The sequence below is a fragment of the Dreissena polymorpha genome, unplaced genomic scaffold (genome assembly GCF_020536995.1).
Source record: "Dreissena polymorpha isolate Duluth1 unplaced genomic scaffold, UMN_Dpol_1.0 chrUn014, whole genome shotgun sequence".
Taxonomy (NCBI): domain Eukaryota; kingdom Metazoa; phylum Mollusca; class Bivalvia; order Myida; family Dreissenidae; genus Dreissena; species Dreissena polymorpha.
In genome coordinates, this window is record NW_026273328.1 from 492,501 (window position 1) to 510,244 (window position 17,744).

The following is a 17,744-nucleotide window of genomic DNA, read 5'->3' on the forward strand; positions in this document are numbered from 1 at the left end:
TTGTGGTTTTGTAAATGTACACAATTAAACTTATCATCATGTCACAATCTGGAGACTATTTTTCTTCTTGGCGAAGAAATCGCGCTACATCGGTATGCATTTCATAGACTTGCTAAGCTGAAGATGTTAAACTTACATGGCTGTGAGTGCAAAAGCATGGACTTATCATTATGTCAAAGTCTGGAAACGCTTGATCTTAGTGGTGACAGAATCAGGCTACAACCGAACGCCTTGCATGGACTTGCGCAGCTGAAGATATTTAAGTTGTTGTTTTGTAAGTGTACACAATTAAACTTATCATCATGTCACAATCTTGAGACTATTGATCTTCATGGCGAAGGAATCGCGCTACAACCGAACGCCTTGCATGGACTTGCGCAGCTGAAGATGTTAAAGTTACAGGGCTGTGATTGCAAAAGCATTGACCTATCATTATGTCAAAGTCTGGAAACGCTTGATCTTCGTGGTGACAGAATCAGGCTACAACCGAACGCCTTGCATGGACTTGCGCAACTGAAGATATTAAAGTTGAAGGGCTTTGAGTGTAAATGTTTGGACTAATCGCAGTGTCCGAATCTGGAAACTATACACCTGTGTAATAGAATAACACTAAAACCGAATACCTTTCATGGACTTGCTCAGCTGAAGATATTGAACATTTAGGGATGTGAGTGTAAAGGGTTGGACTTATCATCATGGCATAATCTGGAAATAATAGATCTGTGTGGCAAACCAATCACGCTACAGCCTAATGTCTTAAACGGACTTGCGCAGCTGAAGATATTGAAATTTAAAGACTGTGAGTGTAAAGCCTTGGACGTCTTATCATGTCGATATCTGGAGACTATTGATCTTCGTGGTGAAGGACTCTCGCTTCAACCGAACGCCTTTCATGGACTTGCACTGCTGAAGATATTGGAAATTGAGGGATGTGAGTGTAAAATGTTGGACGTTTGGACTATCATCATGATACAATCGGGAGACTATTGATCTTCGTGGTGAAGGAATCACGCTTCAACCAAACGCCTTTCATAGACTTGCACACCTGAGGATAGTAAATGTGGTGGATATTCAATGTAACAGTTTGGACTTTTTTTCAACAACCATAATATATTGTCAACGTGCATTAATAGTATTTATTATAATTATGTGTTCCTGTAATATCCAACTGGCATATAATCCAGGGCTGTGTTTTGCTATTATTCAACTGTATAGTTTAAATTGCTGCTGGCGAAAAGACATCGGTAGTATTAATAGTATTTTTGATAATAATGTGTTCCTTAAATATCCAACTGGCATATAATCCAGGGCTGTGTTTTGCTTTTATTGAACTGTATAGTTTAGAATAATAGTTCTTCACGTGTGTATTTGTAATACAGATATATAAAATAGGTGTTTGTATGGTTCTTAAATTCAAATGGTATAATTTTCTTAACACTATTGATTAAAAACTTTTGTATGTAGTGTATGCACATTTGATAACCATATGTTTCTGTGTAACAGGATCTGAATTGTTCAATTAATTGTGTACTATAAGTTATTGTTTACATAAACGAGTATTTCGTATAAGAAGATGGAATTGCATTTTGAACTATCCTTTGTAATAAAAAATAATATAAAAATACAGTGATTTCCATAAAGAATAATTCATAGGGTACTTGGAACAAATAGACTTTTGAACAAAATAAAAATAAATGATGATCCATTGTGTTCTTTTTGCAAACAAAGTGAGGAAAATTTAGAACATTTATTCTAGGAATGTCAGAAATCTGAAGCATTAAGTGATGAGATATTACCAAGATAATTGTGTTGTTTTTTTTCATGAATAAGAAAAATTGTCTTCATGGGTATTTAACAAAGTCAGCAAGAGCCATAATAATGGTATTTTGTTTATTTAACTATACTTACACATGTGTAAAATAAATAATGTCATACCAAACATTAATGGAGCCAAACAAATACATAAAGTATGAATATAACTTAAGAAAAATATCAATTTCATGAAATAATTCAGAATCCTTTGAGATTGAATGGGAATTGTTTACTTATATTGTAGAACAAACGTAGTATTTAAAGTTTATGAATATTGAAGTTCTTTACAACTTTGTACAAGCACTATTTTTAACTCAAAGAACCAAGTTGTAATCTTAAAAAAAATATATGTTGGACCTATATATCATAACTCACAATTACATGTCCTATTTTGTTCAACCTTTTTTTACCTCACCTGAGCACAACGTGCTCATGGTGAGCTTTTGTGATCGCTTTTTGTCCGTCGTCCGTTGTGCGTTGTGCGTTTTGCGGCGTCAACATTTGCCTTGTTAACTCTCTAGAGGCCACATTTATTGTCCAATCTTCATGAAATTTGGTCAGAAGATTGGTTTTTATGATATCTTGGATGAGTTGAAAATGGTTACGTTTGCTTGAAAAACATGGCTGCCAAGGGGCGGGGTATTTTTCCTTATATGACTATATATGGCTATGGTAAAATCTTGTTAACACTCTAAAGGCCACATTTATTGTCCAATCTTCATGAAACTTGATCAGAAGATTCATCCCAATAATATCCTGGACGAGAAAAACATGGCCACCACGAGGGCGGGGCTATTTTCCTTATATGGCTATAGTAAAACCTTGTTAACACTCTAGAGGTCACATTTATTCTCCGATCATCATGAAACTTGGTCAGAAGATTTGGCCCAATGATATATTGGATTAGTTCGAAAAGGGTTTTGGTTGCTTAAAAAACATGGCAACCAGGAGCGGGGCATTTTGCCTTATATGGCTATATATATATGGCTATAGTAAAACCTTGTTAACACTCAAGAGGCCACAATTATTGTCCAATTTTCATGAAATTTGATCAGAAGATTGGTCTCAATGATATCTTGGATGAGTTTAAAAATAATTATGTTTGTTTGAAAAAAATGGCATCCAGGGGGCGGGGCATTTTTCCCTATATGGCTGTAGTAAAATCTTGTTAACACTCTAGAGGCCCCATTTACTGTCCGATCTTCATGAAACTTGGTCAGAAGATTCATCCCGATAAAATCCTGGACGAGTTCAAAAATGATGCCGGTTGGTTGAAAAACATGGCTGCCAGGGGGCGGGGTATTTTTCCTTATATGGTTATAGTAAAACATTGTTAACACTCTAGAGGCCACATTTATTTTCCGATCTTCGTGAAACTTGGTCAGAAGATTTGTCCCAATAATATCTTGTTATTTCAGGTGAGCGACTTTGGGCCTTTCAGGCCCTCTTGATTTATCTGAATATGCAAACACTTTTTGCTTTAAAAAAATATACATACTTTAATTATGTATTCATCCTTGAAAAAGTCTTTTTTAAACGTACCTATTTGTGTTTTTTTATGCATTTTTTTCCTCTGAATATGCATATTTACAAATTATTACAATTTACACTTAGTTAAAATATGTTTACTTACTGGAAAATCTAGTTGTGTACGTTTTTTCTTTATAAATACTTTTTTATTGTTATTTGAAACACAAATTGCACGCTGTCTTATATTTACAGCATGTTTTCGTAGAATATTTCAATTAAAAACAAACATGTTCTAAGATATTAAGCATTAGTTTTAAATTGTGCGTATTATGTGTAAGTCCTTATTTTCGTATGGATAAGGTAGGGATTTTTTTCACCTTTTATGCTAATGGCTTTGTCTTTGTGCGTCACTGCCTATAATTATAAAGATAAAGTATGACTTTAGATGTGTTGGTTTTTTTATTTCTTGGCATGCCACTGTCGATAATTATATATAGATAACGTATCACTTTACATGCGTTGCGTGTGTATGTATCTGTTTTCAGTCTTGTAAAAAAATGTGTTGCAAAACACACACCAAATACCCCATGAACTTTTAGCTAACATTGAGCAGTTCGTGATTGTCTCATGTCCAATGTTCGTTATGCGTCTTTAACTTTACGCTTAAATATTACTGAAGAGGCCATTATTTTCATCCATTCTGGCCTGTCATTGTGCTTCATTCCTGCTTTTATATTTTCGTAATTATTCAAAAGTACATTTTTTAAGATGTTGTTAAGGATCCGGCATTTACATATTGGTAGTCAACTGCTATCTTTGATTAATCACTACCAAACAACTTATATGTATTACTTTGGAAACATATTACACTTATAAATGTTCCATGCAGTCAATTAGCCATATAATATGATTTTTAAAATCATTTGTTTCAACGTTGTATATTCACTCTAAACTCTTAATTGTTTCGCTCATTTATTTAAATGACAAGCAATAAGCCACTACTTAATGCTGACCATAAAATGCGTGTCCTTTCGAACCAGAACATTGTTGGACCCCATCCTCTCAGACAATGCCATGTGCGACATTACAGGGATGATTCTTTGATGTCGGTGAATTCAACTATACAAGAAAATCTAATAAGTTCAGGTGTGTAAGAGATGGAGAAGGAGCCGTCGGTTAGTTTTTCCTCTTACCGATAAGGATAGTTCGAAACCCAGAATTTTCCGAAGAGCTATCTTGCCTTTAAAAACCTCGTTTCCAGGGGAGCCATAAATTTCATTGAAGATCCGCAATCAAAGAGCCAACTGTATATACATTAATATCACAGCTAGCTGACGGATATCGGGTCACGCTATGTTTTACAAGCTTAATTGACTCCCGGTTCCGATGGGGTAAGACAGTTATGTCCATAGTTAACCGATATAGAAATATCGCAAGTAAGAAGACCGCTGTGGAGCTGTAATAAGGTCATCCCTCTAAGAAATTTCGAAGCGAGTAAAGTCGCGATATAGAGCGAATTTTAATACGAAATAAACGCTGGTAACTTTCTGTCTAATATGGCTGGAAAGTACGCGGTATTTAAACAATTAATACAAGTAAAACAGGGTATAACAACGGCATGGGTGTCGGATAATGTGAATTACACATATTAAATTTATCAAAGGATAGGCTATACAAATTAGCTTGTTTATCATTTGATATATATATATATATATATATATATATATATATATATAATTTGTACATATGTTCTTTGTCGATGCCAAAATAACGAAAGTAATATGAAAATATTGTAAGTTAAGCTTCTTTTTTCTAAAACTGGTATTCAAACCACGGAGTAAAAAGACGCAATGTCAGTAAATATTTTAATAGTATACTACACATTTAACTTTTGGCACTTAAATACTTGGTACCATCAGTATCTAGTACAGTTATAACGCGAATTTAGGTTTTTACAAAATATCATTTAAATATATATTAAGGTGATCTTGCGTGGTCACAATATTTGAATTAATTGGTTTGCTTTTACAAAAGATATACATGTAGTAAATGACGTTACAACATTAAACATATACATTTATACAACTATATGTACTAAAAGTTGTTTTGTTTTACATAGAGTAAGTACGTATGTACAACACATTTAAATTACACAAATACATCAATTATCAGTGTAGTTCCGGATAGTCCCGTTCACTGGAGAATCCAAATGCTTAAATGAAAACCACAAAATCTGGATAGGCCTATTGGGTATTCAAACTAAGCAAAAATGTAGCCAGTCTTAAACCCAGCTGGTTATTAGGTACTCGAAGTGTTGCGAGTGTTTAGCTGGCAAGGAATTCGTCTTTTGCTTGATAAGCGTTTATGTGTGAATACCCAATACTCGGCTGTTTATTCGACCCAAGCTCTATATGCGCAATAATTAGAATGAAACATTTTCAACTGTCTATTCGACATTGGCTCAATATTCTGGGTATTCGGAAAAATACATTTAGATTTTATGATGTTTACATTTGAGGTATTGTTCGTCATGGCCTTTTCGAAGACTGTGTAGTAGAAAACATTGAAACGTTAATCCTATGTTACGATTCACATAAACACCAATTCACCAAGAGGATCGACATTCATAAACGTAAGACAATTTAATTGAAAAACATAGCTAATCTTGTTTTTGAGATAAAAAGAAATCAACAGTTAACTTAAATGAAGCACAAATACAATATGATTAGATTCTTTGACGATAAGAAACATTGTTTTCTTGAAAATTAACTGGATCACAATGTAAACCATCCATATGATTATCTTTTATTTTTTAAAACAGACATTAATGACAAATAATTGGTTTCATATTGTCATTTAAACCAGTACACTCAGGACAATTGAAATTCTTTTAAGCGCCAAATTTTAATGGATCCGTCATATCCGATCAGTTCATCCGTCGTTCATGGCGCATCGTCCGTAGTTTTCAAAATTTAACTTGTGAACAATCTAGGGCCCCATTTTAATTTAATTTTATTTTATTTCAATTAAACTTGGCCCTAACATATGACCCTATGATATCTCGTCCGGGTCTGAGACTTGGTTACGTGGTGTAAAACATTAGGTCCCATTTATTGCACTATTTTCAAGAAATCTGATGGGAAAATTTGTCTTATGATATCCTACACAAGTTCGAAACTTTGTCAAAAAGGATCAAACACAAGGTCACTAAGCCAGATTTAATAAATGGTTTAAAGTCACATTTTTTTGCGCAAATTATGCACATTTATTTGTAAAATTTTCATGAAACTAGTTCTGAACACTTTTTATTAAATAATTAATGTATTCAGGAAAAATATTGCACCAATATGATATGGTAAAAAACAGCTGCGTCGATAAAAAGAAGATTGTGCCCTTTAGAGATAATTACTTGTAAGAATTTCATGTTTAAGTAATTCAAAGTTACTGGTATAAATAGATCCGAACAATTGAAAACAAATAAAATAAGGTTCTATAATCTGTTAAGTCTTTTAGACATTTTCCTAAGCCTAATGGACGTTTAATGTGATGTTTATATTATTATGAAAAATTTAGGACTTAAAGTCGAAGTTTATTTTGTACTTACTCACTGGGGGCTGACGAGGTCAAAGCGTAGTCCGTTTCGCTACGACGTCGGGTATATGTTTTACTACGAAAACATTGTTTAAATACACATGACATCGAGAACGGATTAGTCGAAAATTGTGTTTAAACATGTAAGATTATGCTTTTCTAATAACAAAACTCTGAATTTAAGCACAATGGCATTTCATAGGGCTGTTACATCAAATTATAATCCAAGATGTGTCTGGTTTATGCGGTTAAACATGAAATATACCGCTGATTTATAAAACCGAAGTAAAGTTTCACTTTAAAAAAAATGCAATTAAGGTTTACAACTGTGTTTAAGTGACACAATTTTACAATTTCCATATTGGTCTATGTATCGTTAAGCCACTGGTGTGTTAAGAAATGTGTAGGGTGACCCAGTTATCAGAAATAAAGATTAAATATTATTATTAGGCATGATCATGTCTCTGACAGTATACGTATATGCCTCGCTACGACAACGCTTTAGCGTGTATGCGTTTCTCACAGAAGACGTATTGGTTATCTCTCAAAGGCAAAATAAAGAAAAGTGTTTTTTTAATACGGAGTCATGGAGTGGCTGGATGTTTCCTTTGAGGAAGAGGTACTAACAACGGCACCACATGATCCGAAGCGCACAGTCGACGTGGTAATGCACATTATGATATAATTGAATTCACGACTAGGCCAAAGGAAACGATTAAAATCGAAAATCCATATATAAGATGACAGTTGAGAGTCGAAAACCTAATGTCGTCGGTTTCAATAAAAATGACGCATCTTCACCTTGTGACAATCACTTATACGTTCATTTTGATACAGACCGACGATAGGTTTTCAGCATACGGTACTCTTGATCAAATAACTTTCGATTCTCGTTATCCCCAACTCGCTTATCTCGAAACTCTGCTTATTTCAAAGTAAATCCCATGTCCCAACTTTGATCATTATTTATCTCATACGGATTTTGATTTTTACATTGTATATATCAAAGCGATTTTCTTGATAATCGGTTATCGTCAACTAATTTTGAGATGAATGTCATGTTCGTATACATGATTTTACCTGTAAAATCCACACCTGTAACAGCCGTAAGGTGTGGAAAGTAGGACCCCAATGGCATAACTCCGAAATTGCATAATCAATATATCGTTGTAAAGGTGTGGCAGTGGGTTTCTGTAACAGGTTATTGTTTACTGCGTACATGACGGCCGGTAAATTTACCTCGTGTTACAAAGCGGTTAAGGCCCAGTCTCAATATGATGCCGGCGGAGCCCCAGTGCGTGATCAGGCATCTACCGGGATGAACCGGGGCCCTACCGGGATGAACCGGTGCTCCACCGGGATGACCCGTGGACGACCGGGGACAACCGGGGCTCCACCGGGAAAGTATTAAAAAGTTAAATACCTCCGGGATGAAGCGGGAGTCACCGGGTAGGACCGGGAACGACCGGTGTGGTACCGGGAACAACCGGGACTGTACCGGGAACAACCGGGACGGCACCTTAGCTCCACCGGGGCCCAAACACAGTCCGACAGAGCTACGGCAACGCCCCGGTAGAGCCCCGCTGAATGCCGGCAGAGTCCCTTTATAGCTACGTTGCATAAGTAAACCGGATCTCTGACGGTGCCGTCCCGGTTGTTCCCGGTGAAGTCCCGGTTGTTTCCAGTGCCAAGCCGGTCATTGCCGGTCATTGCCGGTCCTTCCCGGTAACTCCTGGTTCATTCCAGAGGTATTGAACATTTGAATACTTGCCCGGTGGAGCCCCGGTTGTCCCCGGTTAAACCGGGGCGTTGCCGCAGCTCTGTCGGGGTCTGATGCCGGTATAGCCCCGGTGAGTGCCGGCGTAGTGACGGTATACCGGGGCTCTGCCGGCTTTCACCGGGATCAACCATTTCGTTTTGATGTTCATGCGCACAGTGAAGCACGGCATCTTTTGCACTGGGCAATGGCAGTCTGCAGTAACTGCAAACTGCATGTGATATTTCCTGAAATGGATACAGAGACTTCGTTGAGCAACCTATACATTATGTTTGTACTTCGTTGCGCAACCAATACATACTCTGTGCGAAACCTATACATAAAGCGACTTGTAATTACCTTTGAAACAAAGCATTTGAATAATTAAAACACATGTTCGTAACCTGTTTTGTACTTTAAAATGTGTAATGTACACTGAATCAAAGTAACATGTAGTTTTATTTAATTTAAGTTACCGTAATTGATAATTTTAACAGAATAACCACCTTATGCATTGCTTCAAATAAAAATATTTCGATTTTAGCTCAAAATAAACTTAAAGGTTGCAACTACGCGCATTTGTTATTAGTTTGTTATTGAAAATAAGTGCCTAACATTACTGGATGTTCCGTTCTCTAATCCATAAACACCAGATTAGATGAAACTCGCCTGATTAAGTAGTTTATTTACACAATGTTTTCGTAGTAAAACATATACCCGACGTCGTAGCGAAACGGACTACGCTTTGACCTCGTCAGCCCCCAGTGTTACTACATACTAATTCAGTACACCCCTCTTGACAAAAAAAATACTAAAAACGTTATATTTTGTTAGAAATAGCCTTCAATAAAAGTCTCAAACAACTTAATATAAAGACAAAAAGTAAAATTACCAACAAATAACCAAAACCATGATGGCGATTAAAATTATAATTATTATTATTATACCGGATTTATATAGCGCCCTTTTCATGCAAGAGTGCACGTTCAAAGGCGCTTTACATAGGAACATTTGACGTATCGCAGATACGAATACATTTTGCAACACTGTTTCAAAAGAAATCGATCAAAACTACTCAATTATACTTTTAAACTACTCTATTATACTATAAGTACTACGTTAAAACATGCACAGTAACCATATATTAGAAAGATCAACACTATAAAACTACCCTATGTGTATAGCTATAAGACAATTAATGAAACAATAAAATCTAAAACTTAAACAATAAGTACCACGTAAAACAACAAAGAATAATTATGCTTCCTTTAAAAGGGTTGATTCAAGTTCATGATGATTGAGATTTTATATAATGAATTGAATAAACCACTGCTTATATTGCATAAGATTGGAGGAAGAGGTGAGTTTTCAGTGCCTTTTTGAATGAATTCAGTGTTGAAGAACCTCGAATGTTTAATGGAAGTGAGTTCCAGAGTTTGGGAGCAGCGTACATGAAACTCCGCTCTCCGTATGATACGGATTTAATCTTCGTTGGAATCACTAATGAAGTCGCTTGGTTCTTTGATCTTAAGTTTCGCCTTGGTTCGTAGACTTTAAGTAGGTTTTTCAGATGTACAGGCGATTGTCCATTTAAGGCTTTGAACGCATTGGTAAGTATTTTGAAGTGGATTCTTTTTTCTACTGGGAGCCAGTGTAATTTTTTTAGGATCGGTGTTATGTGACTATAGCGGGATGTTCTTGTGATAACACGCGCCGCAGTGTTTTGAACATTTTGTAGTTTCTTGATAGCTGATGTTTGTGTTCCATACAGCATTGCATTGCAATAGTCTAGCCGAGACGTGACAAGTGAATTGACCAATGATTTTGTGGCATTTGGTGTAAGATATTGCCTAATGTGACCTATTTGCCTAATCTGACCGAAACATGATCTACTTATAGTATTAATATGGTGTTCCTGTTTATTCTTGAATCAAACCAAGCACCGAGATTTCGTACGTATTGCGATCGTTTAATTGTCGAGTCCCCTACTTTAATAGTTAACCCATCTACGTACTTGGCGTTGCTTTGACTTGAAAATACTATGACCTCGGTTTTGTCGGTGTTAAGTTTGAGCATATTTGTATTCATCTACGGGATGATATCGTGGAGGCACTTTTCAACTCGATTTAGTGTTTCGTCTTGGGCTGCTCCACCGGTGGGTTCAAAGGAAAGGTAGAGCTGCGAGTCATCGGCGTGGAAGTGATGCCCGAGTCCATGTTTTTTGCAAATTTCCCCAACAGGTTTAGTATACATAGTATAAAATTTTGGGCCTAACACAGATCCCTGGGGTACGCTGAAGAAGGTCATCAGCACTGGTTCTGATACCTTGCCGTCAATGCTCACCGTTTGGAAGCGGTCAGATAGGTAGGACGCTACCCAATGTAGTGGTTGTTCAGCAAAGCCGAACAGTTTTTCGAGGCGGTTTAAAAGGGTTATGTGGTCGATGGTGTCGAAAGCGGCAGAGAGATCCAGCATAACAAAGACAGTGACCTTTTTCTTATCTAATGATTGTAGGACATCGTTTTGAACTTTTAACAAAGCTGTTTCTGTTGAGTGAAACTTCCTGTATGCAGACTGATTTTCTGAATTTAAATTGTTTTCTGTCAAATGATCATCTATTCTTTTGCTGACAACTTTCTCCAATAATTTTGAAACATATGGCAGATTCGAAACCGGGCGATAGTTTTGAAGTGTTTCTTTATCTAAGGTGGGCTTTTTTAATAAAGGTCTTATACGTGATGTTTTAAAGGACCTTGCACACTTGCTGTTTCCATCGAAAGATTGATGATTTTTGTCAGTATTGGTAGCAGTTCAGTTTTGCATTGTTTCAGGAGCCAAGTTGGAATAGGGTCAAGCTCGCAAGATTTATTTGGGGATGGCATAATGATTTTTTCAACTTCTTCCTCAGTTGTCGGACGGAAATGTGTCAAACTGCATGTTTCTGCTGTTGGGTTATTATCATTACTATGTTTTGAATTTGATTGAGATAGGGCATGTTCAGAGATATCATTTCTGATACCTTCAACTTTATTTATGAAAAACTTATTGAAATCTTGTGCGAACTCATCGGATGTTTTGCCAGACGGACGAGCTATTTCAGATGGACCCTCAAGTAAGTGTTTTGTGATTGTGTGCATGCTCTTTTGATCACGGCCACAGGATGTTACTTTATCTGAATAAAAATCTACGCGGTTAGACGTTACGCTATTATGGTCTTTTTAGTTTTAAATTGTGATGCTCTTATCACAGGGTATATACCCTGATTATGCTAACGTTGTTCATAGTTAAGCACTGTATGTATTATAAAGTGGCCCGTGGATTATGGATGATTCATGAAAGCTTAAACGATTAATATATTCGAACTCAAAGGGATAGATACACACCACACAATTTTTATTCAATAGTTTCTTAAATTCAAAAAAAATGCCCCCTCCCTATTTAAAGGAGGCGGCATATAGAAGTCAAAGTATCCGTCTGTTTGTCCCGCCCTCACCCGGAGGTCGGTCGGGACATTCCTATATTAACATAGACTTTGCCATATTGATGGATTTTGAAATGACCGGGCCCGTATGAAACCATCATAAGACTACCTGTAGCTTTAAATACCCGTTTTAATACACAAGAGGTCAATTTAATACTTATATGTCTAATTTGGTCATAAAACAATAAACAATTTTAAAATAACTTACAACAAATGACATTAGGAGGAGAAGGCGCGACGCGTGTTAAATCCGTCTCCTTACCTACAATGTCAAGGTCTGACAGAGAGTTCAACGGTCAAATATGTCCATATAATAGGTTGCCCGGACTACAACTGTCTTTTCCATCATGCACTTGTAACATAACTAACGACAAAAGACCACCATTACGAAAACATGTGTCGGATATATGCCCCGTCTCCCTACCTTTTCCTACACACCATACTATATTTATTTTGGCATTGACCTGCTTTTTAAATAATTCCAATGGTCCACTGTTTGTTAAATCCAAAAGGACACATTTCGTCACACATCAATAATGCATCCCACAAAGCTTTGATACGTGTATTGATGATGTTTTTGAAACTATCAACACATCGATTCAGTACGACCTTGACATCTGCTTTTGGCCAAAATATGTGTTAATCCAAACTGACGTGGTAGATCTAACATCAACACCGCTGCACAATAACTGTGATACTTGCGTTTATACTATATATACCACTCTATGACTTTAAAATTGACCATGTTTGGATTGACTCTTATTCAAATAGGCCAATTGATCATTACTGACAACGCCTCTTCTGGGCTGTATGTGTTCATTGAATGATTCATCCTATTAAATATCACCAACGTAATAAAACGCGTAACATGAACTGAATAAAAGACAATTAAAATATTTATAGCATCACGACAAGTTAGCGTGTGAATATATATATATGAGATTATTGAATAACACTATTGAATGAGATTTGAAACAATAAGTAACTGAAAATACTTGTCGTATCACTAAAGGGTAATACCAAAACATTATATTGTAATATATATATATATGAGATTATTGAATAACACTATTGAATGGGATTTGAAACAATAAGTAACTGAAAATACTTGTCGTATCACTAAAGGGTAATAATAACACATTTTATTTTAATCACTTATTATATAACTGCCATAAAGTCCCCAAATCACCATTCTTCAAAGCGCAAATCGACCATATTCAACAAATAGCATAGTTCATGCATTATATCTTCACTTGGTCATGTTAAATTTATAAATATTGCTTTAATTAAGTTCTAAAAAAGCCATCCTTCCAAAGCACAGCCATTAATCACGGGCGCCACATCTTTTTGAGATGCATTAATAAATAAGCCATTGCAACTTCCGAGGTGTCGCTCAGGCCCGGATGTTTTGAAATGTCATGGATACTTATACAGGGCGATTAGGTTTTATATGGGGTTTTTTCAGCATATATACCATTATTTTAAAATCGGGCAATGTGCAATTCACCGAAGGTTAATTCATCCAAAAATGTACAGAAACATACATATTCAACCCATTTAAAACATGAGAATCGTTATAAGTTGTTGCATGGTGACGTCTTTTAAAAGCATTTCGATGAGTTTTTCCTGTGTGGCTCCATCTCTTTTTGAAAAATGCAAATTTATCTATTGAATCGGCTAGAAGCCGATGTTTTAGTGCATGAATTAACTTGCACATGATAAAAAATCGCTTTATGTAATTAGCGATTTAATTGGCTGGCATGTGCTCGTCACACGGGCAAAATACATCGATGTCCTTTTACAAATTCTACCATGCCACAACTTATAAAAGTCTTCACGTTTCCAAATGGGTTGTGATTGTATGTTTCAGTACCTTTTTGGATGAATTTATCTTCTCTGGATGGCACTACATTGACCGATTTTTTTAAATAATGCGAACTACATGTATGTTAAAAAAGATATACAACCAAACCAGCCTGAAAATCTATCCGTAAAATTTCAAAACATCCGGGCCTGAGCGACACCTCGGAAGTAGCATTGGCTCATTTATTAATGCATATCAAAAAGATGTGGCGCCCGTGATTAATGGCCGAGCAAAGGAATATATTCGACTGAGTAATGACACTCTGTTGTATTGAAAAGGTCCTTTAAAAGCCGTTTTCGCAATATCGGTCAAGCATTTTTGTTCACAAATTAAATAATAACAACATTTAAAGTTTATCTAGACTCCAAGTTCTTCTTTTATAAAATTATTTATTTATTTTATCCAAAATTTGCCTCCTATCAGTCAGACGGTCAGTGAAAACGTGTGATTGACATCAGAGAGGGTAATCACGTGACAAACAAGATGGTGACGTCCATAGTCAGACGGTCAGTGAAAACGTGTGATTGACATCAGAGGGGGTAATCACGTGACAAACAAGATGGTGACGTCCATAGTCAGACGGTCAGTGAAAACGTGTGATTGACATCAGAGGGGGTAATCACGTGACAAACAAGATGGTGACGTCCATAGTCAGACGGTCAGTGAAAACGTGTGATTGACATCGGAGGGGGTAATCGTGTGACAAACAAGATGGTGACGTCCATAGTCAGACGGTCAGTGAAAACGTGTGATTGACATCAGAAGGGGGAAATCACGTGACAAACAAGATGGTGACGTCCATAGTCAGACGGTCAGTGAAAACGTATGATTGACATCAGAGGGGGTAATCACGTGACAAACAAGATGGTGACGTCCATAGTCAGACGGTCAGTGAAAACGTGTGATTGACATCGGAGGGGGTAATCACGTGACAAACAAGATGGTGACGTCCATAGTCAGACGGTCAGTGAAAACGTATGATTGACATCAGAAGGGGGAAATCACGTGACAAACAAGATGGTGACGTCCATAGTCAGACGGTCAGTGAAAACGTATGATTGACATCAGAGGGGGTAATCACGTGACAAACAAGATGGTGACGTCCATAGTCAGACGGTCAGTGAAAACGTGTGATTGACATCAGAGGGGGTAATCACGTGACAAACAAGATGGTGACGTCCATAGTCAGACGGTCAGTGAAAACGTGTGATTGACATCAGAGGGGGTAATCACGTGACAAACAAGACGGTGACGTCCATAGTCAGACGGTAAGTGAAAACGTGTGATTGACATCAGAGGGGGTAATCACGTGACAAACAAGATGGTGACGTCCATGCCAAGACAGGTATTTTTCGCCATTTTTTACACTTTATTACTAGCATCAATTGTTAAAATGCCGCTCACTTTCCAGCCATATCAGCAAGAAAGTCATGAACGTTTATTTAGTATTAATATTCGCTCTAAATCTCGACTTGATTTGCTGCGAACTTTCTTAGCGGGTCACAAAATAACAGCCCCCGCACAGAAAATTCGCAACGATTAAAGTCGAGATAAAAAGCGAATATTTATTCCAAATAATTGTCATACAATAATAGAATTATGGAACAAAGCTTCTGAATTAAAACAAAGGTTTAAGTATGTAAAACAATAGAAGTAAATAACACAATTTTTACCGCCGCTAGATTTCTAAACTCCGACTTCTGGATCAAATCTTGAAAGTTTTGCCTCTAGATCATTCTAGCTTTGAAAGGGAAGCATACATTTTTGGGGGCGATTCACGCTTATTTACGATTCCAAATAAAACAACAGAAACTCTCAAAATAGATTTACCATTTGATTGTGCATGGTATTCCTTGACTAATTTTAAAGGTTTTATCTAAAATGTATTCTCATTTGTAAAGAAACAACAACAACACATCAACGCTGTTTGCCGTACACTTCTAGGTCAGTAGAGATTTGTGTTGTCTGTCGTATTCCATGTAATAATGTTCGCTGGGGCTAGTTATTTGACGAATGCAATCCAAATTTCTTGAGCGCCATCAACAGACTATGTTCGATTTATATCCATTGGTAAAGAATATTATATCTAAACATGGCTAAAATGATTTCCTATAGAAACAATACCTTCCATGTTGTTGTTTTTTTCAGTCGGAATTCAGTTAATTTTGATTATCGCTCTAGGAAAACTCGGCTTAATGCGTGAGCGAAAATTGTCATAGCTGATAAGCCTGCTGGACTATACAGTCTTATCAGAGACGACACTTTCCGCTGTATTGGATTTTCACTAAGAAGAGACTTTCTTTTAAAGAACAAAAAACAGTACGGCGGAAACTGTGGTACCTGATTATCCTGTGCGGACTGCACAGGCTTATTTAGGAAGAAACTTTACGCACATGCATTAAGCCTCGTTTTCCCAAAGCGAGGTTCTTATTTTTCATATGTTGTTTTAAATAGTCGGTATCCTTTTTTTACTACGCACGTATTACTATTATACCATTGTCACTTCGATGTCGTTCGTTGCATACAATTTAACATTTACTTTTCAAAACTGGCAGATGAACACAAAACGTGAAATTTGGTAAATTTATTTAATTTTCTTCGTTAAACGTGTTAACATCTAATTGTTAAGTAACACTTTAATTTATTTCTAAATTTCAAAGTTGACTTACTTATCACCTGTTTAATGGGGATATAGTTTAATTGCAATGTGTGGTTACATAGTGTCGTCCTTTACGACAAAATATGGTAAAACGGGGTATAATGCATGTGTGTAAAATGTGGTCCCAGATAAAACTGTGCAGTCCGCACAGTCCTATGAGGGACAACATTTTACGCTTTTATGGTTGTTTTTTTTTTGTCAAAATAAAGTCTCTTCTTAGCAAACATTCAGTTAAGGCTGTACAGGCTAATCTTTGACGACATTTTACGCACATGCATTAAGCCCTATTTTCCCAGAGCTATGCTCATTTCTTGCTCTGAGCTCCAAACAATGAGGTGTGAGACGACGCAGAGCTGTATTTGTGAATTATAAAGATTCATCCCAATATATTTTGACAGATTGTGTAAGATTAAGTATAGTTCGTCTTAAAATTCGAGCGTATTAGTTGATTTAAAAGACAACAGTATTTAAAATCAAAAATAGTATGCCACTTCGCATTACATACGCCTAATGTGTATCAATTTATTTATAACCCTGACGATTTCCCATTTCATTAAATATATAACTTTCTTTTCTATATTAATACGGCTGAACTGTTATGTGTGCACAATTCGTGTACATATATGTCAGTTCGTGAAACTGTGGACATGTTCTTTAAAGTGATGTTTAATGTTTACAGATGAGCCTTGCCCTGAAAAAAGGGCGTAAATGCATGAGCGGAGAGTGTCGTCCCAGATTAGCATGTGCAATCCCCATAAGCTAATTCAGAACGACACTTTCCACATAACTTGATTTTCGCTTAGAAGGGACTTCTCTCAAACGAAGAATACAATACAAGCGCAGAGTGTCGGTCCTGATTAGTGAGGACTGCACTGACAAATCTGGACACTGTACGCACATGCGTTAAGCCATGTTTTACCAGAGCAAGGCACACATATAATGGCGCCGATCTGGAGCAAGTGGTACACTACTTGCACCTGAATCCGGGAGATATCGGGCTCGATACCTGAATTAAGTATCTCGGGCTCGATACCTGATTCTGGGATCCCGGGCTCGATACCTGAATCCGGGATCTCGGGCTCGATACCAGAATCTGGTATCTCGGGCTCGA

General features: G+C 36.7%; 1 protein-coding gene across 2 annotated transcripts in view; it reads left to right on the plus strand.

Annotated features, from left to right (window-relative positions):
* LOC127863548 (uncharacterized) overlaps positions 1-3,728 on the plus strand; it is a 21,571-nt gene extending 17,843 nt beyond the window's left edge. For both annotated transcript variants that reach the window (XM_052403101.1, XM_052403100.1), the window contains exon 5: positions 1-3,728. This exon is cut by the window's left edge and continues 1,812 nt beyond it. The gene's annotated coding sequence lies outside the window, so the exon portion shown is untranslated.
* Positions 3,729-17,744: the final 14,016 nt, after the last annotated feature.